This window comes from Notamacropus eugenii, chromosome 5 (genome assembly GCF_028372415.1).
Source record: "Notamacropus eugenii isolate mMacEug1 chromosome 5, mMacEug1.pri_v2, whole genome shotgun sequence".
Classification (NCBI taxonomy): domain Eukaryota; kingdom Metazoa; phylum Chordata; class Mammalia; order Diprotodontia; family Macropodidae; genus Notamacropus; species Notamacropus eugenii.
The window spans coordinates 407,026,430-407,054,425 of record NC_092876.1 but is presented as its reverse complement, the minus strand read 5'-3'; the positions used below and the strand labels follow the sequence as shown (position 1 = coordinate 407,054,425).

Below are 27,996 nucleotides of genomic sequence, written 5' to 3'. Positions count from 1 at the left end.
CTCAAACCTTTTCAATCTGGGGAGAGGGGATAAGGATGGGACAAGCGTCACAGAGGCTCTCTCTGTTTAAAGAGTTTGAAGCTTTCTTTTCCAGTCATAGTCTTGTTTGGCAGGAAACTTTTTGCCATATTCAAAATATTAACGGCTTTTGTAATTTCCAGAAGGGACTGTCAAAATAAAAATTCTTCTTGGATGGCATCAGCACGTATAGTGATTAAAAACAAGAAGCTGGCTTCATTGAGAGATGTCTGTAGTTTCATCTGGCTGCATACGGAATAAGAATGGCAAGGTTGCTGATCTCTTCAGTGACCTACTTCAAAAGTTTAAAAAAAGTACCAATTATTCTAGAATGTATCATATCATTTGACTGTGGAATTCCTTGCATTTTAAAATTCTTGTTTCAACCATTTCCAGTGTACGTGGATTTACGCATGTCTCTGCAATATTGTGGGAGTTTTTGTTTGAAATTCTAGTAAATAACTTTAGACTATGTCAAGAAAAGGTTTTTGTGAGATAGCAATCTCAAGTTGTTGGAGTGTCTAAGTTTTTTGAATTGAGGTTTCTTTGCAGGAAAAAGCCTGCGTCTTTATGTATTTTCAGAATGAACATGTAGGACATGCTCTTAACAGTTTTGCTAGCTTCCTACTATGTAAGATTTTTGTGTCCTGTCACATAAAATAATGCAAATGAAAAACATAATAGCTTTTTAAAATCATACTTCTTTGATATTTTAACTGTAACTGAAATAAAATACTTGATTCTTTGATATGTTTGAAATTCAGTATTTTTTATGATTTTAAGTCATGTGATAAGCATAAAATTAATTATATGTTAAGTATGCAATATTCAGGAAATTTGTATAAGTAAAATAAATCAGGTTTTACAATTTATACAGAGTTCTAATATTTTATAACTTTACACAGATTAAAGCAGTAGCTTGGGAACTATCCTTCGTGGAATTTGGCTATTGTTCTTTGTGGACTTACGAGGCTTTATATGCCTTCTTAGAAATAGTAGTTTTCCTTTCTAATACTGTTTGTAATTATTTTATCTTCTTTTGACCTTTGAAGAATTTTTTAAACATTTTTTTTGCTTCACATTATCTGCCTTTCTCTACCCCTTCCCCCATTCATTGAAAAAACAAGGAATATGATACCCATTATACATGAGAAGTCATGCAAAGTATTTCCACATTAGCCACTTTGCAAAAAAACAAAGCTAGAAAAATAAAATGGAAAACTATGCTTCAATCTTCACAGATTGGTCAGTTCTCTCTGTGGAGGTAAATAGCATTTTTAATCATGAATCCTTTGAAATTTCTGGGATCATTGCATTGATCAGAGTAGCTGAGTCTTTAACATTTGATCATTGTTAAATATTCCTCCTGCTGTATAAAATGATCTGGTTCTGCTTATTTCACTCTGCATCAATTCATATACATCTTCTCAGATTTTTCGAAAACTATCCCTCTCATTGCTTCTTACAGCACAATAGTATTCCATCACATATGCTGCCACAACTTGTTGAGCCATTCCCCAACTGATGAGCAGCCCCTTAATTTTCAATTTGCCACTACAGAAAGCTGTTATAAATATTTTTGTACATATGGGTCTTTTATCTTTTTCTTTGATTTCTTTGGGATATAGACCTAGTAGTGGCATTGCTGGGTCAAAGGATATGCAGTTTTGTAGCCCTTTGGGAATATATCCAAATTGTTTTCCAAATTGTTGGACTAGTTTGCTCCTCCACCAGCAGTGCTGCATCATGTCCCTATTTTTCACATCCCCTCCAAGATTTGTTGTTTTCCTTTTCTATCACGTTAGCCAATAAGTGTGAAGTGGTATCTCACAGAGTTTTAATTTACCTTTCTCAAATAGTGATTTAAAGCAAATTTTCATATGATTTGATAGCTTTAATTTCACAATTTCTAAGATGTGAGGTATTTTCACAAAATAAGAAGACACAGATGCTACTTGTACAGCATGTTATGCTTAGATGCCTTTACTTCATAATACAGACATTGTACACAAAAGCAATGTGAAGAGAAAAGCAAGTAAATGAAAAAATAGTCAAAGAGGATATTTGGCATGGAGACCTGGTTTCTGCCAACCTAGTATATATAAAAAAAGCTTCACCTCTGTTATTTAGCTGTGACCCTGAACAAGTTAACTAACCTCTCTGAGCCTTATAAGATCATGAGGTTATGGATTTTAACATCTGGAAAGAATTTTATAGGCCATCGCATACAGCCCACTCATTTTATAAATGAAAAAACAGGCCCATAAAAGTTAAATTACTTGTTGAGGGTACCTGAGGTGGGATCTGAACCCTTGTCTAATTGAGTCTAATAGAGTCCAGTGTCCTCCTATCCATTATACAGAGATGCCAAATATACAACTCCTGAATGTGACTCAGAACACTCTCATGAGTGTGGCTTGAACAAAGATTAAAAAATAATTAGTGAATATTTAACAAAACATAGATAATATTAAGTGATTTTCTTAGTATTTGCCCACCAAAATCCTTGTGTATGGTCTACTAGTCCCCATTTCTATGGGGCCTCATCTCTTAAATGGGGCTAACATTGTGTTCTTCCTTCGTTGCCAAAGAAGACCATGCCATCGGAGAAATGATGACATGAATTGCACATAATGCTTACCTCATAAGATTGTTTAGAGAATCAGATGGGATCATATATGTAAAACATCTTCAAGATCTTAAATTATTATAAATGTGGTTTTTAATCATCTTAACTGTTATTATTCTTTAATATCATTAACTGTATTGTGTCAAATCAAATCAGTTTAATGGGAAATACTTTGATGGAACCATTTTCTCAATCTTGTAGGTACTTTCTCTAATGGTACAGATTCACAATTTTTCCTTTTCATCTTGTGCAACTCTTGCCTCCATCTTTTTGTAAATAATTAGTTTAGAATCTGCTCAAATGCTCATGACCTTCCTTTTGTTCTTTTAATATCTTGTGGCTTATCAGTACAAATACTTTACTAAAACTAGACATCTGTTATCTCTCACTTTTGCCCAAGTGACTAGCCTTTGTTTTCCTTTATGTCTTATACACAGGTCCACATTTTTACAGGCTTCAAATAGCAGTATTGCTAAATGTTTAAATACACATGGCACACCCAAAGTTTAATCTGCATTATTAACATTTTCCCCTTCACTTGCTTAAGTTTCTAGACAGTCAACAAATCAAGCTCTGATTTATACATTTACATATTTCAAAAATGTAAATGCTCACACTGAATATAATAGGCTTTGAGAACTGCTTTGAGCTTGGTCCAACACATCTCTGGCTTCAGCCCTGGTTGTTAGACCCACTGGTATGTTTTTTGGGTCACCTGAAATTTTGATAAAGAACATTGTTCTAACATTCCAGTTATAATAACAGTTACATGTTAGGAATTAAAGGATGAACTTGTGCAGCATCTTGACACCATTGAAAGCCCTGGAGTTTCCCCAAATGTAATCCCCTGTAACCTCCTATGAAATCTTATGCCTAGGTCATTGTCCTTCTCCAGTGACCAACCAAGCAAGATAAATATGATGATCTAGCTCACTGGGCCTCTTATCCAACTGCATGCCATTCTGGCAATATTCATTCTTCATCCATTTTAAAAATTGCATTGAATGCTAGACATCTCTTTTTAATAATTACAGATCTCACTGAAGGTGTCCTTTTGTTGGACTAGGGGCCACTGCATTGAGTAACATGTTATCCACAAAATCTAGTGAATTAGACTATTGGTAGGGAATCTTTTTTTATTTAGACTTTGGGTTGTTTTTCTAAGTTTCAGTATTTTATTTTTTTAATTACATGTAAAAACAATTTTTAACCTTCCATTTTTTATAATTTTGAGTTCCAAATTATTTCCCACTGTCCCTCCTCTTCGTTATACATGTTCAGTCATGGCAAGTATTTCCGTATTAGGCGTGTTGTGAAAGAAAGAGGACAAAAAGGAAACAAGAAAAATAAAGTATAAAAAAAGTCAGTATGCTTCAATCTACGTTCAGATTTCATCAGTTCTTTCTCTGCAATTTTTCATTTTTATAGCATTTTTCATCCTAAATGCTTGAGATTTGTCTTGGATCCCTGTATTTCTGACAATAGCTAAGTCATTCACAGTTGATCGTTTTGTATAGTGTTGTTCGTTACTATGTGCAATGTTCTGGTTCTGCTCACTTCACTTTATATCAGTTCATGTAATAGATCTTGAGTTTTTAACCATTTTTTGTATTTTGTACTCTTTTGACAGTCATTTGAAGTCAGTTGATGCCTTTTCATGATTAGGTTTTTAAAGGCATAAAGTAAAATGTGGGATTACAAAGGAAACCAGTTAAAATACAATTATAAAAAAGTTCATGAACTGAGGAACTCATCTCAAACTTTATCGAAAAAATAGAGGCCTTATGTTTTGAGCTCCCTGTTGTCCTTTTCTCTATTGAAATCCTTTGACATCATCCCCCATTCTTGAGTCTTTGAAGAGGGACTTCTCAGCATGGTCAACCACTCTTTATGAGTGTCTTCAGTCCTATTCTTTGCTATCGTATCTTCTCTGTCAAATTGCCGTTGCACTCATTCTTTTCTCACTCTAATCCTTGAACTCTTGCTATGTCCTGGTTCCTTTCTTGCTGCCTAACAACTCACTCAGTCTCCCCTTTCCTTAAAAGCTTGTATTTGATCTTATCCTTTCTGCTTATCTCCATTTCACAAATTTGGGGAATGAGGGGAAGAAGTTGTATTGTCCTTTCTTCCATTTCCTTTCTCTCACTTCTCAGCCCTTTGCATTCTGGTTTCCTACGTTATCACTCAGCCAAAACTGCTCTTTCCAAATTTATAAATGATTTATTTATTCCCATATCTGATGGCTTTTTCGTAGTCTTCATCCATTTTGTTCTTTTTTGCAGCTTTCTATTTTCTTTCTCTCTTGATGACTACATGAGATTCCATGGGTTGAATATCATCACTATGCATATGATTCTCAGATCCATATAGTCAGCCCTAAGTTTCTCTCTTGATCTAATTCCATATCCCCAACAGTTCATTGAACTTCTTTGAACTGAATATGTCATAGGCATCTTAAGTTTAGTGTGTCTAACACAATTCATTGCTTTCATCCTCGTGCTACCCCCAAAGAGACTCCTAAGTTTATTTCCATTGTAGATACCACCATCTTTCTAGTCACAGGTTTGCTATCTTCAAAGAATCCTTGAATCCATTCTCCTTCACCCCTATCTACTCTATTCCCAAGTCTTGCTGATTTTGTCTCTAATCTTCCTCCAATCAGTCTTTTTTCTCTACTCATCCCATAGCTACATCAGTTAAGGGTTTCTTTACCTCCCATCTAGACTCCATGGCAATTGTCTCCTAATTGCTCTCTCTACTTCACATTTCTTCCCACTCCAATCCATACTTTATACAAGCTGTCAGAGTGATTTTCTTAAACCACAGGTTTGATTATATCCCTCTTCCTACTTAATAAACCCCTTTGGCTTTCCTGGAGTCAAATATAAATTCTTCTGTTTGGCAATTAAAACCCTTCACAGCCTAGCTCTAGGCCACCTTTCCAGCCTCAATATCTATTCACTTTCATGCTCTTAGTGGTTCCGTTAAACAGCCTTTTTCCCTTTCTCACACATGATATTCCATGTCCCATTTCTTTGCCTTTGCAAAGGCTATGTCCCCCAAGCTCAACTCATCAAATCTCTAGTTTCCTTTAAAACTTAGCTCAATTATCTCATTACATCAGATAATATTTGTAAAAGCACTTAGCACAGTGCTTGGTGCATAGTAGCTGCTATATAAATGCTTATCCTTTTCCCTATTGCATATTTCATTCCCTTTAAGTGCCACCAGGCCTTACTTGACTCCTCCACCTCCCTACACCTCAGCTGCTAGAGTTTTCTCTTAAAAAATTGCTTCATATCCTGTCTATATAAATGTTGTCTTATCTGATAGAGTGTGAATTCTTTGATGACAGGAGTGGTCTCATTTTGTCTTGTTATCCCCAGCAGCTTGCATAATAGATGCTTAATTATGCTTGTTGATAGATTTTTTTTTTTTTTGCACTGAATATGGTGACTTTATTGATGATACATGACATGGGACTCTCTTCTCCCCTTTACTACGGAGGTTCCTTGGGGCATGAGGTCCTCAGTAGAGGGAAATAGATTAAAAATATTAACTCCCCAGTGGTGGAACTCCTTATTTTGTCTGAGGGTGTAGATCCATGGCTTTCCACTTTATTCCTTGGAGGCTTTATAGATCATGAAGTCTTCTACATAGTTGCTATAACCATATTCATTGTTATACCAGTAAGTGAGCTGGATAGCATGGTTATTGAGGGCAATACCAGTACCAGCATCAAAAGTAGAACAGTGAGTGTTGCTGTTAAAGTTACAGAAGTTACTGGTTAAAGTTAAAATTACTGGTCCTTTATGTAGTCCAAGATGTTTTTCAAGGTCCTTCTGATGTTTGCTTAGCCACTTTGTTAGTGTCATCATATTTGGTAGATTTTTCTAGGCTGCAGGTCAGATCCACAAGAGATACATTGGGAGTAGGGACACGGACAGCCATGTCTGTGAGTTTCCCATTCAGCTTGGGGATAACCTTGCCCACAGCCTTAGCAGTATCAGTGGAAACAGGATTGACATTTTTCTGGGTAGCAGTAATGACATGAATTATAGTCATGAGTCCTTCCACAGTGCCAAGGTTGTTAAGAATGACTTTGGCCAGCGGTAGGGATGGGGGTGGGAATGGGGACAAGCAATTTATAGGATAGGAGGCATTTCTGACAATATTAAGGGCATCAGCAGAAGGGACAGAGATGATGACATCCTTAACTCCACTCTCCAGATGAGCCTCAGCTTTTTCCATGAAAGTAAAGACATCAGTGGACCCTACTGCTGAGCTTGAGTAGTTCCTCATTAATATTGATGGGATCCCCATTTATATTGGTGAGATCATGGCCCTGATAGTAATGACTTTTGTAATGGTCACCAACTTTGCATTCTCAGCATTAATAGTGCCCTTCAACTTGGTGGGGGTGGAATCATACTGGAACATAAGCTATATATTTGAGATGAATGAAAGGGTCGTTGAAGGCGACATCCTCCACTCTGGTGAATGCAGTCCTGTTCATATGACCAAATCCAGTGACTCCAGCTTTTACTTTTACCATTTTGTCTCAGAGATGCAGCTACTGCAGTAAGATTCTGGCACTGAGCTTGGGATAAGAGCTGAGATCCTTGATTGATTCATAGCTGTGGTGAAGAGCTTCTCCATTAGTTGGTCCTAAGGCATCACACATGTACCCTATCATGACAATCATACTTAAAAACTTCTCTAGCTTGATGAGATCTTGCCAGAACTTGTGCTGTGCTGAAATACCACCTTGACATAAACAGTCATCTACAGTTGGAGTCAGTGTATGTGATAACATTGGAATTGATTCTCTAAACCAGGGGTCAGTAAACTACATCCAGAGAACAAATTCCAGCCTGCAGACTCTTTTTGTATGGATCCAAGATTTTTTTACATTTTAAAATATAATAGGATAGAAAGAGGGATTAGACTTATGATTTTATTGGTTTAGGGAACTCCAATGAGGAAACTTCCTTTGGCAACTCAGGTTGGGCCCTTGTAATTTATAGTATTAGAGAGTTTACTAAGCTGTTGAGAAGTTAAATAACTTTCTGAGGGTCACACTGCCAGTATATGTTAAAGGTGGGACTTAAACTCAAATCTTTCTGCTTCAAAAGCTAGCTTTCTATCACACTATGCCATGCTGCCTGTATAAATTGCATAGATCTTTTTAAGGTTTTAGAAAGTGTTTAAAAATATACTTAGGCTTTTTTTTTTTTAACAGATGAGGAAATTGAGACTGAGGCACTAATCTAGTTCTTTCCTCAAGTTTCTTTTTAAGATCTTTTTAACTCTGCGTTTTGATTTACGTGGGAATGGTTTATATCATGATGTAATGGAAAGAGCTGCATTTGGAATTAGAAGAATTTTAAAAACTGGATTTGACTCCAGTTTCCCAAGTGTGTGACCTAAGGAAAATCACTTAACCCTTTCTAGTTCTCAATTTTCTCTTCCATAAAATAAAGTATTTTTGTGAATTAAATTATTTCTGAGGTCTTTTCCATCTCTTAAAATTTCTTTGATTCCTATATAAGTAAGGCTCCCCTATAATATTATTTCGCTTAAAAAGTTTTACTTTCACAGAATGAAATTACAGTTATCCCTTCCACATTGCGACTTTCCCTATCATAGTTTCAATACATTGTGATTCAGCATAAGAAATTAAATAGGTATTTTTTTGTAGTTTTGTGGAAGCTGCAGATGGCACTAGAAGGCCAGCAGACAACACAGAAAAAGTTCAGAGACTCAGAAATGCATAAAATACATGTGTAGTATTGTATAATATCAACATATTTTATCTTTTAATACCGTAATACTTCAGAGTTCTTTGGTACAAAAGTAGGGCCAAATTTTTTTTTTTTTTTTTTACATATTTGTCTAGACACCGTGCCCCTAACCCCTGTAATGTGGAAGGGAAAACTGTACAGATATGTCTTTACTGTATTGTATTATTTAGACATGTTTTTTTCTTTTAAATTCCCCTCACCCCCCCCAGGATTACTTAGAACAGATGATAACAAAATGTGAAAAGTAGCAAGTAATATAAATTTCAAGACTAGCGAATGTTCAAAGCTAAAATGGAAAAATCCATGTTAGTGTAAGCTACATAAATAGAGCCTTAACATAAAATAAGCATTCAGTGAATATGTGTTGAATGGATGGTTTGTTATTTTTTTCATGATAGAAGATATATACTATAAGTAGCAGAAAAGCTTTCATTGTTAAAAAAAAAAGAACAAAAAAGTTTCGGTGTATTAAATAGATTCTGAAGTTGAAAGGTTTAAAAAATTCAGGTAAAAAGAAGAAAAGTTAGATTAGACGCTATCCTTCTGGTCTCCTTCATTGCTCTCATCCCCCTCTGTGTGTCTTGGTCACGGCCCGCTGCTGCTGCTGCCCTCCCCACACTGTGCCCCACCAAGGCTACCACTGCAACCCATGCCTTTGGAGGCCTCCTGGGAGGAGGAGTCAACAGCAGGCTGCCTCCTGCAGCCTCTCAGGAGTGTTCCTGGCCTGTGCTCATGCAAGTGTAGGGTACTCACCGAGGGGGATGAAGCCTTTGCTGAATTCCTGATAGATGAAGTTAAAGAGGAGAGGAAAATCCATAAAATCCAGAATCTGGGCATTTGGAACTGGGTGTGCAAAAGACAGAAGCCAAGTTAGTCTGGAGATTAGCTGGCAAGAGGATCACGGTCATATTCATTATTAGCAACAGTATCCCACTGACATTTGACAATGAGCCACCAGAAGGACAGAAAACTCAAGAACAGCAAGAGCCTGAACTTTTGTCAACCTTGAACTTTGTGGTAGAGGTTGTGAAGTATAGTGCCAAGAAGGCCCTTGTACTGGACTGCTGCCATTCAGAGGACAAGGTTGTACAGGAAGAAGAGGAGGAGAGTGACATCTTCTCTACCCAGGAAGTTAGCTTTCAGCCCTCCACCTAATCCGACTGGAAGGATACAAACTACACTCTTAATACAGATTCTCTGGACTGGTCCTTGTATGACCACTTGATTGACTTTCTGACTGACTGTGGGGTGTACAGCACCTTTGCAGATGAAGTGATTGAGCTGAGCATGGCTTTAAAGGACCAGGAGTACAGCAACTTCTTTGAAAATCTGAAAGGGTTTGTTAAGTGTCAGTAGGGAGGCCTGAGGTTGCGGCCCTTGCTAGGCACCCAGAGTCCTTCCTTCCAAGAGAACGTTATCTAGAAGCTATCATGGAGAAAGTGCTGTAAAATACCTCCAGGCATAAATTGTTGTCTTAGCCATTTTATTTTCTTTGTCTACTGATATTTTTGTACATCACCCCAGAATGATGAGAAATAAAACCCTCGACCCCTCTTCCCCCCAGAAAAGTTAAATTAGATCCCTAGATCAGTAATAGATAAATAAATCAATAACACCAGTGGGGTTTTAAAAAAATTTTCTCCAATTGCCTGTAAAAACTATTTTTAACATTTTTTAAAAATTTTGAATTCCAAGTTCCCGCTCTTCGCCCCCTTCCCCTCCCTGAGACAGTAAACAATTTGATGTTATAAATGTGCAATCATGCAAAACACATTTCCATATTAGTCATGTTGTGAAAGAAGCAACAGATTAAAAAAAACCCTGAAAAATAGTTTGCTTTGATCTGCATTCAGATTCTTTCAGTTCTCTCTCTGAACATAGTATTTTTCATCATGAGTCCTTTGGAATTGTCTTTGGATCATTATATTGCTGAGAATAAGTCATTCACAGTTGATCATCATACAGTATTCTGCTCTACAGTGTCATGTACAATGTTTTTCTGGTTCCGTTCACTTGGATCTGCATTAATTCATGTAAGTCCAGGTTTTTCTACAATAGTATTCAGTTACAATCATAAACCACAGATTGTTCGGTGATTTCCCAGTTGATGGACATCCCTTCAATTTCTAATTCTTTGCCACTGCAGAAAAAACTGCTACAATGATCTTTCTGTTAACAGGTGCTTTTCTCTTCTTTTCTATCCTTTTGGGGTACAGACCTAGTAGTGGTATTGCTGGGTCAATGGAAATGCACAGTTTTATAGTCCTTCAGGCATAGTTCCTAATTACTCTCCAGAATGGTTAGATCAATTCACAACTCTACCAACAGTGCATTAGTATCCCAATTTCCCCTCATCTTCTCTAACATTTGTTACTCTCCTTTCCTATCATATTAGCTAATCTGGTAGGTATGAGGTGGTACTTCAGAGTTGTTTTAACCTGCATTTCTCTAATCAATAGTGATTTAGAGCATTTTTTCACATGATTATAGGTAGCTTTGATTTCTTCATCTGAAAGCTGCCTGTTCATATTCTTTGACCATTTATCAATTGGGGAATGATTTATATAGTCTTATAAATTTGACTTAGTTCTCTATATATTTGAAAAATAAGGCCTTTATCAGAGATACATGCTGTAAAAAATGTTTCCAGTTTTCTGTTTTCCATGTAATCTTGACTGCACTGGTTTTGTTTGTGCAAAACTTTTAATTTAATGTAATCAAAATTAACCATTTTATATCTTATAATGCTCTGTTACTTGCTTGTTCAGAAATTCTTCCTATATCCAAAGATCTTACAGGTGAGCTATTCCTTAGTCCTCCAATTTATTTATGGTATTACCCTTTACATCTAAATCATGTACCCATTGTGACCTTGTTTTGGTATACTGTTTAGGTATGTTGGTCTATACCTAATTTCTTTCTGCAAACCTGTTGCAGTTTTCCCATCAGTTTTTGTCAAATAGTGAGTTCTTATTCTAAAAGCTTGGATCTTTTCAGTTTATCGAACAATAGATTATGTAGGTCATTTACTTCTGTGTATTGTTTATCTGATCTATTCCACTAGTCCACCACTCTTACTTCTTATCCAGTACCAGAGTATTTTGATTGTTTGATTACCACTTTATAATGCAGTTTTTGAGGTCTTGTACATCTAGGCTACCTTCTTTTTTCATTAATTCTCTTGATGTTCTGAAACTTTTGTTCTTGCAAATGAATGTTATTATTTTTTCCTAGCTTTATAAAGTGATTTTTTTTGCTAGTGTGTTTGATATGGCACTGAATAAATAAATTTAGGTAGAATTGCAATTTTTATCATATTGACTTAGTCTATCTGTGAGCAGTTGATATTTTTCTCGATTTTTAGATCTGACTTTTTATTTTTGTTTTTAATAGGAATGGGTGTTCTGTTTTGTCAAAAGCTTTTTCTGCATCTATTGTGAGATAGTCATATGATTTTTTGTTTTGTTATTGATATGGTCAATTAAGCTGATAGTTTTTTTTTTAACTGTTGAACCAGCCCTGTATGCCTGGTATAAATCCTACCTGGTCATAGGGTTTTATCCTTGTGGTATATTGGTGTAATATCCTTGTTAATACTTAAAAATTTTTGCATCAACATTCATTAGAGAAACAGTTCTATAGTTTTCTTTGTTTTGACTCTTCCTGGTTTAGATATCAGTACCCTATTTGTGTCATAAAAGGAATTTGGTAGAACTCCTTTGCCTGTTTTCCAAAGAGTTTATTTAGTATTGGAATTAATGGTTCTTTAAATGTTTGATAGAATTCACTTTTGAATCCATCTGGCCTTGGGATTTTTTTCTTAGTTCACTGATGGCTTGTTCAATTTCTTTTTCTAAGATGGGGTTAAGTATTCATTTTTCTAAACAATTTATCCATTTCACTTAGATTATCATATTTATTGGCATATAATTGGGCAATATAGGTCCTAATAATTGCTTTTAATTTATTTTTCATTTGTGGTAAATTCACTTTTTGTTTTTGATACTGGTAATTTGGTTTTTTCCTTTTTTAAAAAATCAAATTAATCAATGATTTATCCATTTTATTTTTTTCTCTACAAAATTAGCTCCTAAGTTTTATTTTATTAGTTCACTGGTTTTCTTACTTTCAGGGGCAAGTAGGTGGTTCAGTGGAGAGAGTCTGACTAAACCTAAGGTCAGAACGAAGTGACTTCAAATCCAGTCTGAGATGCTTGTTATCTGTGTGACTCTGGGCAAGTCCCTTAACCCTGTTTGCCTCAGTTTCCTCATCTGCAAACGAGCTGGAGAAGGAAATGATAAACCACTCTGGGATCTTTGCAAAAAAAACCCAAAATGAGCTCACAAGGAGTCAGACACAACTGAAATGACTGAAGAAACATTTCTTTCAGTTTTATTAATCTCTTCTTTGATTTTTCAGGATTTCCAATTTGGTATTTAATTGGGCATTTTTAATTTGTCCTTTTTCTAGCTTTTTTTAGTTGAATGCACAATTCACTGATCTTGTCTTTCTCTCTTCTATTGTTGCAAGCATTTAGTGATACACATTTTACCCTGAGTACTGCTTTGACTGCATCTCATAAATTTTGGTATGTTGTCTTATTATCGTCCTTCTCTTTAATGAAATTATAATTGCTTTTCTGATTTGTTTTGATCCATTCATTTTTTAGGATTAGTTTCCAATTAATTTTTAATCTTTCTACAAGCCTTTATTGAATGTAATTTTTATTGCATTATGATCCAAAAGGGATGCATTTAATATTTCTGGTTTTTTGCATCTGGTCACAAGGGTATTTATGCTTTAATGTGTGGTTAGTTTTGGTGTAGGTACTACATACTGCTGAGTAAAAGGTATGTTACTTTGTATTCCAAGTCAGTTTTCAACAGGGGACTATCATATATAACTTTTCCTAAAATTCTATTTATCTTAACTTCTTTGTTATTTATTGGTTATTAGATTTATCTAGTTCTGAAAGGGGAAAGTTGAGGTTCCCCACAAATAACATTTTACCATCTATTTCCTCCTGTAACTTGTTTCACTTTTCTTTTAAGAAATATGGATCTTTACCTGCTCTTTAACTTAATTCTCCAAGTATTCAATTAATAATACTTAATGCGGAAGATTTTTAAAAATACTTATTTCCACATGAATATATTTTTCTTGTCGCTTCTTATTTTTGTCACTTTTATCAATCCCTCTGATTTTCTCACACTATATAAATTTTACTGCAACCCACTGAGACTATGAATACAATTATAGGCTTCATTGAGTAAGCAGTCGTTAGGAATGAATAAAGGAACTCCATATTTGTAGAGAAAGAAGTCCCGTATTTGGACTAATATAGTAGGTGCATAGCCTCAGATTCTCAGAATTGAGAAGGGTCTCAGAGGCCATGTAGTCTATCCAAATCTTGAGCAGGAATACCTTCCACAGCATATCTGATATATAGTCATCTAGTTTTGTTTGTGGGCATCTAGTAAGACAAAGCCTACTGTCTTCCCAAACAGCCCATTTGACTTCTGGATAACTCTGATTTGAAAGTTAATAAATTTTTTTACTTATAGCAAATCCAAATGCTCTTTGCAATTTCCCATTACTACAGAAGTCTAATTGTACTGCTATATAATTGTCTTTGAAATATTTTGAATACTTGTATCTCTTTCTTCCCACCCCTTAAGTTTTTGCCTTTTCAGGTGAAGCATTACACTTGCTTCCTCTGTGTCTCATGTTTGTGATCTAGTTTTGATGCCTTTTACCATCCTAATCACCCTCCCCTACATGTTCTCTAGCTTATCAGTGTCCTTCCAGAGATATAACACCCTATATCTGGTCTGACAAGGGCAAAATACGATTCCCTAATCTTGGATACTTTCTTCTAATGAAAGCTGAGTCAGTCAGCCAGTCAAAAAGCACTTATTATACATGATTCAGCTCCCACTTTTCTGGACTTAAAATATCTCTGCCTCTGAGGGCCCTACTTCCATTTGGTAAGTTCCTGCCCAGAACTTTCACTTGAGGGAGTTCCCAGGACAACCATGCTAATTTTGAACCTGGCTCTACTTCTGACCCTCCAAGCTTACATCCTGCCTCTTTCACCTTTTCCATTCTGTTTCTGTGTTGCCTTTTCCCATTGGAATGTAAGCTCTTTGAGGGTCAGGGCCTGCTCTTCTCTTTGCTAGTATTTGCATTACCCGTGTTTAGCATATTGCCTAGCACATAGTAACTGCTTAATAAGTGCTCTCTATCTAATCTATTATCTACTATGTGCCAATTACTGTGCTACTGATTAATATCCAAGCAATATTTCTCCAGAACTCTTTCTTCTCTGTAGACTAGGAGTTCTTAACTAATCTGCGATCTATGATTGTTGTTTTTTGAAAAATATTTTATTACTTCAATGTAATTGGCTTCATTTATATTCCTTTTTATTTTATGCATCGAAAAATATTCTTCTAAAGTCTTTCATTGGAGAACATGGGGTAGGTATGGTATGTAGGAAAACTCCTTTTCTCAGAGTTATGAAGTGAAGCATCTAATCTAAACATATCACCTTATTTGAGAATTGCTATCCTAGACAATGGAATATATAGTAAGACATTCTTGTGAATCTGGCTACTTTTATATAAAATGTTGGGTTTTGGAAAATTTGCTGTTTAAGGACAAACTGGAATGTCTTAGCCCAAGAGTTGGCAGTATTTTAAACGTGGCATATCAAACATTTACTCTGTCTTGGGCAGAGTTGGCAGCAGATTCTTGAAGAAGCATCTGTTGTCCTTTCCTATTTTTTTTAAAAAAAGATATGTTTTTAAAAATCACACTTATTTTGAGTTACTTTTCCCCTAACAAAGGAAAGTTTAATTGAGGAATGAATGGATAAGTTGTGATATCTGAATATGATGTAGGGCTGTCATGCTGTGGGAATTAAGAAATAGATTATTTCATAAAAGACATGGGAAAGATTTAGGAACTGATGTAGAGTAAAGTAAGCAGAACCAGAAGACTATGTTATAATATAACACCAGTACTGTAAGAATGAACAATCTTGAGGATTTCTGTAGACTGATAAAGAATGAAATTAGCAGAACCAGGAGAATGATTTATTCAGTGACAACCGCACTTTGAAAAACAAGTATCTTTGAAAGCTGTAAAGGATTATTATCAGTTCAATCACTATTCATGTTTCTGGAGGACTGATGATGAAACATGTTATACATCAACAAAGCAAACATAGATGAGCATATGCAGTTTTTCTTTGTTATTTGGAATTGGGGTGCTGCATAGCTGTTAATATGAATTCAGCTACCTATTATTATGTATGCAATTTTAATAATTATATTTCTGATGCTTCTTCCTTTCATGGAAGACCTTTTATGGCAAAAAAGAACAAAAACAAAAATGGAAACAATGGCATCAGTTAGGGAATGGCTAAACAAAAGGTAGTGTATAAATGTAACAAGAAACAAAAACTATAAGGAATTCAGAGAACCCTGGGAAGTCTTATTTGAAGTGATGCAGAGCACAAATGCAGCTTGATGCTGCTGCTAACAGTGCTACTACACAGTTTTGTAGTATACTGGGTCCTTTTTTTACTAACCTTTTTGGGGTATGTATGTAACAATGGAATCTCTGAATTTAAGGATATTATCATTTTACTTCTTCCGCAAAATTACAAATTGCTCTAAGAATGTACACCAAGAATGACGTATGTTTCCTCAGAAATTAGTGAGGTTTTCTATGACTAGAGGTCTAAAAGTATAGCCCTTCTGAGAACCCTTTACCAGAAAGATTTAAAGAGAGAACCTTTTCAATTTTTTAAACTGATCTGCTTTCTGAATTACTGAATGTACTCGCCATTCAAAAGAGATGAACATTGAAATACAACAAAAAGAAAGACACAAATTTAGCCCGTACAAAATATTCTAGATATCTGCCCACATACTTACCTCTAAATGGTTCCTTGGGTATCAATTTCCCTGAAATGTTGTACACGAAATCCAGTGTTTATCAGAAATAAGAATTACAGTTTCTGACCTACAATGAGGAGTATTTCCTCATTTCCTTTTTTTTTTTTTTATTAATTTTTTTATTTTTTTTAATGTTTAACAATCACTGCCATACAATTGCGATTTTATCCCTCCCCACCCACCCCCCACTACCTCCCTCCCTCCCCATGACTGCATACAATTCTGTATAGATTCTACATATACTTTCCTATTGAGTATATTTTCACTATAGTCATGCTATGTAGTCAGACTAAGATAAATGAAAGAATCCGTATAACAAATCAGAACATGATACACAAACAGATACACATACACAAACATGATCTGCTACATTATGTGAGTGACTTCCATATTTCTCTCTCTGAGTGTGGAAGGCTTTTTGCCTTGAGGTCCACCATTGGGATTTTTTTTTTTTTTCAGAAGTTCTTGTGTTATTACAAAAATCTAAGTCTACCAGAAAAAACTCTCACACACTGTGGTTGTTGCTGTGCATAAAGTTCTCCTGGTTCTGCTCCTTTCACTCAGCATCAGGTCATATAAGTCCTTCCAGGCCTCTCTGAAGTCTTCTTGTTCATCATTTCTTATGGCACAATAGTACTCCATTACATTCATATACCATAATTTATTCAGCCATTCCCCAATTGATGGACATCCCCTTGACTTCCAGTTTTTGGCAACTACATAGAGTGCTGCTATAAATATTTTTGTACATGTGGGACCCTTTCCCATTTTTATGATCTCTTGGGGATATAGTCCTAGTAGCGATATTGCTGGGTCAAAGGGTATGCATCCTCATTTCCTTTTTACTAGGGAAGATGGTCCTAGCTCCAGAAATTAGATCATCGGTAAAAGGAGTAGGGAGTAGAAAGTTAACTAAATGAGTGAGTTAGGCTTAACTATGAACATTAACAATCATTTGTAATCCAGAGGGTTTCTTATATCTTGGTTTCTTACATTTCCTTCCTGGAAAAAAAAAATCCCCCCCAAAAGCCTCTCAAAACTGGACTTTAGAATTTTATTACTAGATATAATAAGACTTGACACTTCCTTCTTAGCATTTGCTAAAGCAGATTTTGAAAGTTCTCATTCCACAAGTATATTAAATACCTACTATGTTCCAGGAACTATGCTAATGCTGATGACATAAGTATAAAGAATGAAACAATCCCCACTAGGAAGGAGCTTATATTCTAATGAGGGAGACAACAAATACAAATAATCATTTAAGCTTTTTAAGACTTAGACTGCATCAAGGCTTTTGGGACACTGTATAAACATGCATGGTATAAAGTTAATAAATGCAAATATATAAAATAATTATATACAAGAGATTTTGGGAGGAAGGGCATAAGTGATTGGAGAAATCAAGAACGGTGTGATGAAATTGATCTTTGAGCTGCATCTTAAAGGAAGAGGAGGATTCTGAGGCAGAGGTAAAGAGGCATGTGTGACAACCACTACAGAGGCACAGAGACCAAGTGTCCTGTGTGTGCACTAGAGAGCAGGCTAGTTTGGTAAATCATAGTGTGGGAAAGAGTACATCATTTCCAGTGAGATTGGAAAATATTTGAATATAAAATATTGTTTAGCTTTAAAAATTAAACAGTTTATGTTTTATTCTAGGGGCAATAGGAAGCTATTTCCTATTACTGATCGAATAGGGGAATGATACAGTCTTATCTGTGTTTTAAGGCAAATCACTTTGGCAACAATTTGTAAGGTGGATTGCCATAAGTGAGAGACTTTAGGCAGAAAGACTAATTAGGCTTTGTAGAGGGCTTAAGTTAAAGTGGTAGCTGTGTTCAGTGGAGAGAACAGGTCAGATAAAGAGTGCTGTAAAGATAGATATTTGTCACTTGACTAGTTATGTAAGATGACAGAGAATGAGGGCATTACTAGTCTGAGAGATTACAAATAAAAACATTCATTAGAATAAAATATCACATGGTTAGAGCCACGATGGCAGCAGAATCCACAAAAGGATGGGGTGAAAAATTTTCCAGCCAAACACAACTTAGAAGGTCTGCAGAAAAGTTCTGTCGCTCCTAGGTGAGAGTGGCACAGACCCAGTCACAGCAAGCCAGGAGCAGGCTGTGGGAGCCACTAAATCAGCAGAGATAATGGTTGCTTTTAGAGGTCTTAGCCCACAGACATTAAGGGGATGAAACAACTGGTCGGAAAGAGGTTACAGGGGTCTCTTGGCTGGCACTGGGGGCAGGACTCAGTTGCTTTGCCTGTACTCAGATCCAGGTTGCAGTCCTGGGTGACAGTCAGAGGACAAGGAAGAGCACTAGTGCAGCAGAATTTGTGGTCACAGCGGAGTGGGGACCTTGTCACAGTTCTAGGGCAGAAAGGAGTGCTAGTGGTTGCCCACAGATCAGAATATTAGTAAACACATCTCTCCTTAGATCATACCACCTTGGAAGAATTGAAAACTTACAGGTCCCAGGAGGTATCACTGAAAAGAGCTGTACAAAAATCCCTGAAACTTGGGGCAGTGTACCCTTCAGCCTGGAAGCAGAGCCCTACAAAGAGTTAAAAGTCAAGAAATAGCCTGGAAAATGAGCAAACAACTGAAAAAAATTCTGACCATAGAAAGGTACTATGGTGACAAGAAAGATCAAAACACATGCTCAGAGGAAGATAACAGAGTCAAAGCTCCTACATCCAAAGGCTCCAAGAAAAACGTGAATTGGTCTCAAGCCATGGAAGAGCTCAAAAAGGATTTTAGAAATCAAATAAGAGAGGTGGAGGGAAAATTGGAAGATGAAATGAGAGTGATTTAAGAAAATCCTGAAAAAAGAGTCAATAGCCTCAGGAAGGAGAATCAAAAAAATACTGAAGAAAATAATACCTTAAAAAACCGATGATCTAAAAAAAGACTAAGCTAAATGGCAAAAGAGATACAAAAAGCCAGTGAGAAGAATGCCTTAAAAAGAATTGGCCAAATGGAAGAAGAGACACAGACATTCACTGAAGAAAAAATTGCTTAAAAAGTAGAATTGAGCATATGTAAGCTAATTACTATGAAAAATCAAGAAACAATTAAAAAAACCAAAAGAATGAAAAATTAGAAGACTGTGAAACATCTCATTGGAAAGACAGCTGACCTGGAACTGATCTAGGAGAGAAAATTTAAAAATTATTGAACCACCTGGAAGCCATATCAAAAAAAGAGCCTAGATGCCATTTTTCAGGCAATTTTCAAGGAAAACTGTCCTGATATTCTAGAACCAGAAGGTAAAATATAAGTTGAGAGAACCCTCTAATCACCACCTGAAAGCGATCCCAAAATTAAAACTCCCAGGAATATTCTAATGAAATCCTAGGGCTCCCAGGCCAAGGAGAAAATATTGCAAGCAACCAGGAAGAAGCAATTAAAGTATTGTGGAGCCACAGTCAGGATAATATGAGATTTAGTAGTTTGTACATTAAAGGATTGGAGGGCCTAGAATATGATATTCCAGAGGGCAAAGGGGCTAGGATTACAATCAAGAATCACCTACCCAGCAGAACTGTTTACATTCCTACAGGGGAATATGATACATGTAGCTTCTAAGAACCTTCTCATTAGGGCAGATAGAAGGAGTATATAGACAGAGGGCACAGGTGTGAGTTGAATATGAAAGGACAAAAAAATAATAAGGGACAAGAGAGGAATGTACTTTGCGAAAGGGAAAGGTAGAATGAGGTAAATTATCTCACATAAAGAAAAAAACTTTGCAGTGGAGGGGAAGAGGTAGGAAGTGAGGAGGAGTGAATGAACCTTGTGTGCATCAGAATTGGCTCCTAGAGGGAATAATTATTATACATACTCAATTGGGTATAGAAATATGTTTTATCATACAGAAAAGTAGGAGGGGAAGGAAATAAAATAGAAGGGAGGAGAGATTGGTAGACAGAAGCAAAACACATGTGAGGAGGGATAGAGTAAAAGGAGAGAATTGAATAAAAGAGTCATTCCCCAATTGATAAATGATCAAAAGATAAAGTTTTCTGATGAAATTTTCAAAGCTATCTATAGCCATATTTTTTAAAAATGCTGTAACTCACTATTGAAACAATTCAAAGATACTATATCATACCTATTAGATTGGTTAGTAGGACAGAAAGGGGAAATGACAAATATTTAGGGGATATGGGAAAAAGGAGACATTAATGCACTGTTGGTGGGTGGAGTTGTGAACTGATTCAACTTCTGTAGAGCAAAAACCATGCGTAGCCTTTGATTTAGCAGTACCACCACTAGGTCTGTATCCCCAAGGATGTAAAAAACAAAAAGGGAAAGAACCTGTATCTATAAAAATATTTATAGCAGTTCTTTTCTGGTGGCAAAGAATTGGAAATTGAGGGGATGCTGATCAGTTAGGGAATGGCTGAACAAATTGGTATGTAGCTGTGATGGAATACTGTTGTGCTCTAAGAAATGATGAGCAGGATGCTCTAAATAAAAAAAGAATAAAATATCCCCTGATAGTCTGTTTTACAGTAAAGTGTTTACCATCTGTATGTAAAAATTCCTTAGAAGATAATAACAGAAATAATCTTGTTCAGTGATCTCCTGATGATGAACAATTTGATCAGGCAACATGCAAGACAAAAGCATTTTGCCACTCTGATAAAAGAGGTTCAGTACAGTCTTCCAAGTTGAAAGAAGATTCCCTTTGTGTGGTGATATATTCCATGTACTTCTTGTTTGAAAATGGTGTGCTAATTGCATCAAGCCTAAGAATACTGCTGAGCCTCTTGGAAGAGATCTGTTATTCCTCAAAAAATTTGGTCTTACCATTCATGCAACAAGTACGGAGTGGATGAAGAAAGTCTGTTGCCACATTTTTTGGTGGCTCCTTAATCTTAGTATTTTCCCTCTCTGACTGTACCAGTCACACATCGTGTGTGTGTGTGTGTGTTTATATGTGTTTATTTGCATGTTGTCTCCCCCACTGGACAGGGAGCTCCTTGAGAACAGTGACTGTCTCTGTTGCCTTTCTTTGTATACATAGCTTAGCACATAAATGCTTAGTTAATATTAGTTGACTGAAGTTATGCAGAGTGAAATGAATAAAACCCAAAAGCAACTTATATTCAGTAACACCAGCATTATGAAAGTGAACAATTCTGAAAGATAAAATTAACAAAATTCATGCATCTAGGATAAAATTGGAAGCTGTCAAACAAAAAACACTGTGTGTGTAGTCTGAGTGTGTAGACACATAGTATATGACCAGAAGCCATCCCCAATAGATGAACAGTCTAAACTATCTGTGGCGTTTGACACAGACAATCCACTCCTAGATCTGTACGATAAGAAAGGTCATTGATTAAAAAAAAAAATCCCCATAGATATTAAAATACAGCAGTGCTTTTTAGGGTGACAACTGGAAACAAAGTAGATACCCACCACCTGAGAATAGTTGAGAAATTATGGTATATGGAATATTACCGTGATGTAATAAATAGGAATATAATGAATACAAGGAAGTGGCAAGACTTATGGATTGATGTAAGGAGAGCCAAGAAAACAGTATTGCAAAAACAAAAATGGAAAGAACAACCACAAAATAGTTTAAAGTGAATGTTTCAAAACTACAAAGAACAAACATCCAGACTTCAAAGAAGAGATATGAGAAATCACCTCTTTCCACTCCTTTGCAGAGGTGGGAGGATCCATGAGTATGGGATAATGCATACATTTTCAGATGTTTTTTGATGTGCTGATTGTCTTTTTTTATTGGAATGAAGAGAGACTTGAGGCAGAGAGACTATCCGGAAGCTATTTATTGCAATAAGTTCAGATGTGAGGGCCTGTACCAAGGTGGTGATAGAGGAGAAGAGGGCCTATGTGAGAAATGTTATGAAGATGGAAATGTCAAGAATTGATGATTGAATGTGGGGAAGAGGGTGAGAGAGAATGAGGAATTGAGTATGATACCTAGGTCATGAGCCTGCATTACCTGGAGGGCAGTGCAATCCGTGACATAAGAGGTAGTTTGTTTTTGTGTTCGTCCTTTGTTGCTGAAGAAGACCATGCCATTAGAGAAATGATGAAATGACTTGCACTAGACTTTGTTTTGAGGGAAGCAGGGCAGTGTAAGGTCACCAGCCTCACTTCTCCTCCAGAGCCATCTAAATCCAGGGACCTGATATTCCTCAGGATGACTGGAGATGACCCAAGATGCAGTGGGAGACTTTGACCTCTTTAGGCCAAGGTCTTTGCAGGTACTCACTTAGGGTGAGGAAACGCCCATTCATTGAATAGGTCTGTTTAAGAAGTAGTTGGGGCATGGCCCCTTTAATGAGGCAACAAAAAGAAAACCTCAGGCTGGGAGAGAAACAGCACCAGTTACTACTGATAATCACTCTGAAGCCATGAGGGTCCAGAAGAGAGCCTTGCCTAAACAGGATTGTTAGGGCTTGTGGGAAAGGAAGAAGGAGTTCAATTTTGGACATGTGAGGCTGTGGAACATTCAGTTCGAGAGGTCTAGTAGGCAGCTAGAAGTGTAAATTTGGAGGTTGGGAGAGAGATTAGGGCTGGACAAATATATCTGAGAGTCATCTGCATAAAGATGATAATTGAAATCCTGAGACTTGGGAAAAATGGGCCAGGGACCTAGAGCTTTGGAGAACACCTATCGTAACGGGTATGACTTGGATGATGATCCAGCAAAGGAGACGAAGGAGTGGTTACACGGATAAGAAGAGAACCAGAAAAGAGTAGTGTCATGAAAATTTAGGGAGAGAGAAATTGACAATGTTCAAGGCTGCAAAGTGGTCTAGAAGGATGAAGATTAAAAAGACGCTATTCTATTTGATGAGATCATTGGTAGCTATGTACAGAGCAGTTTCATTTCAAAAATGAGGTCAGAAGTTAGAATGCAATGAATTAAGAATGTGAAAGGAAAGGAAGTGGAGGCATCTATTGCACATGGTCTTTTTAAGGTGTTCAGCCACATAAAGGAAAGAGATAGATATAGGACCATAACTGGCAAGGATGGTTAAGTCTTTCCAAGTTCCTCTGAAAGTCTCTGTCCTCATTTCTTAGAATATAGTACTGTTCTATTTCACTAAGAATAATAATAGCTAACATTTATGAAGTCCCAACTATGTGCCATGCACTGTATACAAATATTATCTCACTTGATCCTCACAGTAACCCAAGGAGGTAGGTGTCTATTTTACAGATGAGGAATCTGAGACAAAGAAAGGTTAAGTGACTTGCCCTGAGCCACACAGGTAATAAGCATGAAGGCTAAATGTGAACTCAGGTCTTCTTGACTGCAGCTCAGTGATCTGTGCACTGCACCACCGCCATCATTTGTTTCCCCCAGTTGAATGAGCATCCCCTTAGTTTCCAGTTCTTTACCACTATGCAAGGAGTGCTATATGTTGTTACCGTATTTTCAGTGTTTTCTATGTTTATTTTGGGTCTTTTATGCTTCTAAATTTTTAAATCCAAATTCAGCTCATTAATCCATCCTCTCTTTTTCTTATTTTGCTAACTATATAGTTTAAGGGAAATCATTTATCCTCTTGAGAATTGCTTTAGCTACCTTCCAGAAATTTTGGTATGATATTTGGTCATTATTATTGTCTTTTACATAATTATTGTTTCTGTGATTTGAGTCTGTTTTTAGTTTGTGCTTCTGTCCTAATAACTGTTTCATTTTCTTATGGTTTGTGTATATGTTTATTATTTCTACCTTTTTACATGTTTTTTCAATATCTGCCCTAATATGTAGTAATTTTTTGCAAAAAGTACCATAAGGCATTGAGAAATACATAAACTCTTCATTAGCAGTTCTTAGAAGATATACATTTTTTTTTAGCTCAAATTTTTACAGCATTTTAGTTCTTCTTTCCCCTGATAATTTGGCCTACTCCAAAAGAAGGGACATTAACATCTCCTGTTACTCTTTCTTTGTGTAAGCAAATTAATTTTCTTCTTACTAAATTAGATGCATTGGTTTTGGGAGCACGTAAGTTTAATATTCATACTGAGTTGTCTGTGGTTCCTTTCAGTGTAATGTAATTCCCTTGTGTATCTGTATTGTGAATTTTTGTTTTTGCTTTTATCTGACAGGATATAACTAGCTTTTTTGGATTCACTTAAAGCATGTCAGATTTTGTTCTAGTTCTCATTTGTATATCTTTGCTTTTTAGTTTCTTGTAAGCAAGATTGTGGGGTTTCATTTTTCTTATCCAATCTGTCAGTTTCATTTTAGTGGATTAGCATTTAAAAGTAATGAAAGTTTGATTTACATTTTTCTATATTTGTGTCTCTAATGCTTCTTCTTTTATGAATTACGATTTCTCTCTTTGGTTCTTCATCTTTGAAGGTAGTACTCTCTCTTTTCAATTAATCTTTGTTTAATCTTTCTTAAGGCTACCCTGTCCTGTAAGCTCTCATCCTCTTCATCTTCTTCCCTCCATTTGGCATTCCTTTCCTTAGGTTTGAAGTTTTACTTACTCCTTTTTCTTCCTTCCTTTCATTCAGTTATCTAATTTTTCCCCCTTCCCCCCCCAATTAAGTAATTAATTAAAATCTCTGTTCTCTTCTAACCTTCAATTTTTCTTGTTAGGGTTTCCCCCTCTTCTGTTTTCTTTGCCTTTTTCTAAAAAAATACTTTTTAACCTGCTCTTAGTTTGCTTTTCTTTCTGTCTATTCTTATCATTATCTTTACACTTATTTATTCATTCTCTGGTGTCTTAGTGTTCCTCATAGAATCAGGTTCTAAAAGGCCTATTTTGAGTTCCTACTTCTAAACAATTAAAAAAAAATCATCACGATGTACATCTTGTCTCTTGCCCCCTCTTCTGTTGAGCCATCTCATTTTCTTGTAGCCCTTTTTAATACTGAGGGATTACTGAAGTCGTTTTCTATATATTGTTTACTCTTGATTAAGACACATAATGCCTTCTCTCCTTCCCCTTTTGTGCACCTTTTCATTTTCTGGTTTAGTCCCACAGAAGACATTGGTTCACCAAAGGTTGGATTTGTGAGTTTTGTTATATGATGCTTCAGGCTTAGTCCCCCATTATCACTTCTGTTTCTTTAAGTTATGTGCTTTTAGTAAGAATTTCCTTAATGATCCTTTATTATTTTTCTCAACCCCATAAGTGTCTCTAGTTTTATTTTCCTTTTCTTTGAAATAGTCTTTATTGAGGTGGAGTCATTCCTTTTGTTACTTTACCTTCCTTGGTGGTTGTATTTATTTTTCTTTTCTTATGTTTCTGCTATTTGATATGTTTATATAAATCATAATCTGCTTGTCTGTTATTTTTGTAGGAATGTTTCATATGCCTCTTACTGAACAATCTTTTTATTTCATGAATGATAAAACTCAGGTTTGTAGGGGATGTTATTTTGCTTTTCAGACTATATTATTCTATTCCCTTCTGTGGTTTCTAGTGGATGAAGAACAGTCTGGTTTTACTTCTATTTCCTTTCCTTTACTTGCACAATTCTTGTTTATTATTAAAATGATTAATTTTAACCATTATATGTCTTGAAGCTTGTGGTACAGGGTCCTCCCTCACAAAACACTGAAAGTCAGCTATTGAGTCTTTCAGATGCTGATTTGTTTTTCTTTTCATAATTTTCTGGGAAGTTTTCTTGTATTATTTCTTACATTGTGTTGTGTATTTTCTCTGGGATTCCTGTGATCTTTAAGTTGTCCCTAGGCATCCAGTTTTAAAGATGAATGTGTTTTTCTTATATAGAGATCATTTTTTTTTACTTTTTTTCGTTTCCAGATTGTACTTCCCTCGGTACTGTGTTGCCATTCATTTGTTCTCTCTCTTTTGCTTCTTTGAAGAAACTTGCTCCTGTGGATTTATGTTTTTCTATTCTATTCATTATTTTTGCTTTGCAGACCATAAATTCTTCCCATTTGTTTCTTTTTAACTTCTTTCAAAATTCAGATTTTTCTTTGAACCATTCCAGAATATCACTGCTGTGGTTCCGTGATCTCTTGAGAATCTTGTCTCATCAGCTATTGGTTTAATCTCCTTTTTCTTTAAGTATTTAGAGAAATTCTTAGTCTTTTATACTGTTTTCCCTGTTGACTGTGGTGTTTTAGTTTTCTTTCTCCTCAAATCTTTTGTAGTTTTCATTTCCTCCCTAATGTTTTCTTATTGATAACTTTCTGATTCCTTATTCTTTGATGACAGGTTCCTTGGGGACTAGACTTTTAATGTACTTCCAGCTCCCTCCCATGTTGGGAAATTTCACTTTTCACTGACATGAGTTCCTAGAGGGAAGAAGATTGGCTTCAGCTGGATGCTAATCCTCTTTCCCTCAGGCCTAGTGCATCCTCATTTTCAAGCTCTGGTGTCTTGCCCTCTCTGTTTTTGTTTTTCCAACTGACAGATACTGTAGCTCTCTGCCTTTCTCTATGCCCCTTCTTCTGTAACTGGCTTGACAGAATTGAGGTATGCAACTTGTTGCCTTTGAATGAGGGCAGGGATGAGGCAGCTAGGTTGCACAGTAGTTAGAGTGCCAGGCCTGAGACTTACCTTGCTGAGTTCAAATATGATTGACCTCAGACACTATTTGCCTCAGTTTCCTCACTTAAAATGTGTCAGAGAAGAAAATGGCAAACCCCTCCAGGATCTTCGCTAAGTAAATCCCAAATGGGGTTGTGAAGAGTCAGGCAGACTGAAAAGGACTGAATAACACCAAGGAAGGGACAAGAACTACCGAAAGACTGGAGCAGCAACCGAGAAATTTCGGATTGGATCCTAGAACACTTGCTTGTAGTTGTAGGTCAGGATGAGGGCATGCTAGACTGTGAGGACTTCTGGGGAAGGGACAGGGCTGAGTGAGCAAATTTGTGATTACCATTTTCTGCTGTTAATTCAGAAGACTTTTTTCGTAAGCTTCTTAGCAATTTAGCCTTTGGAGACAATTGTAATAGCTTTATTTATATAAATATATATAATTTATATATGTGTGTGTAATAGATAAATAATATAAATAATTTATATATTTATATTTATTTATAGTGCCCAGTTCCTCATTTTGGGAATTTTTAAGGATCAGATAAAAAGTCTAGTCTTTCTTGTTTGTTACATCACTAGAATTTTATCTGCTTCTCCTAAGTTTTTAGGGTTTGATTTTTAATATTCAGAAAAGTTGTTCATTCGAGTTTATTCCAAATGTTGCATGTTATTTCCTGCCTGGATGTACTATTTTGGGACTTCTTTGACTCTTCCACCATGACCTAAGAAGCCCATCATTCAGAAATCCTCATCATCTTGAAAGAGGAATTAGTTTTTGATATTCACACCTCTCCATTATCCTTTGCTCCTTTGATTGGGCAGAACCATGAACTCAAAAATGTCTGTTTAAGGAGGGGCTAAGGACAGACATTTTCCATACTTCCCACCTGACTACACTACTTCGGGGACTTCTCTGACTTTACCATGTCCCATGTCGGGTACCTTTTCCTCCCCTTATCTTAAGCTTCTTATTGTGTCTCATTTTTATAAATGTTTTTATATATAATTTCTGTGCTTTACAAGATTGCTTATGATGTTACCA

General features: G+C 36.1%; 1 protein-coding gene and 2 pseudogenes across 3 annotated transcripts in view; 2 read left to right on the top strand and 1 right to left on the bottom strand.

Annotated features, from left to right (window-relative positions):
* The window catches only part of REV1 (REV1 DNA directed polymerase), a 137,348-nt gene that overhangs the window by 8,728 nt on the left and 100,624 nt on the right, over positions 1 to 27,996 (top strand). The gene's annotated exons all lie outside the window — the stretch shown is intronic.
* Positions 6,265 to 7,233, bottom strand: LOC140508910 (glyceraldehyde-3-phosphate dehydrogenase-like; annotated as a pseudogene).
* On the top strand, positions 9,019 to 9,899 carry LOC140508911 (complement component 1 Q subcomponent-binding protein, mitochondrial pseudogene; annotated as a pseudogene).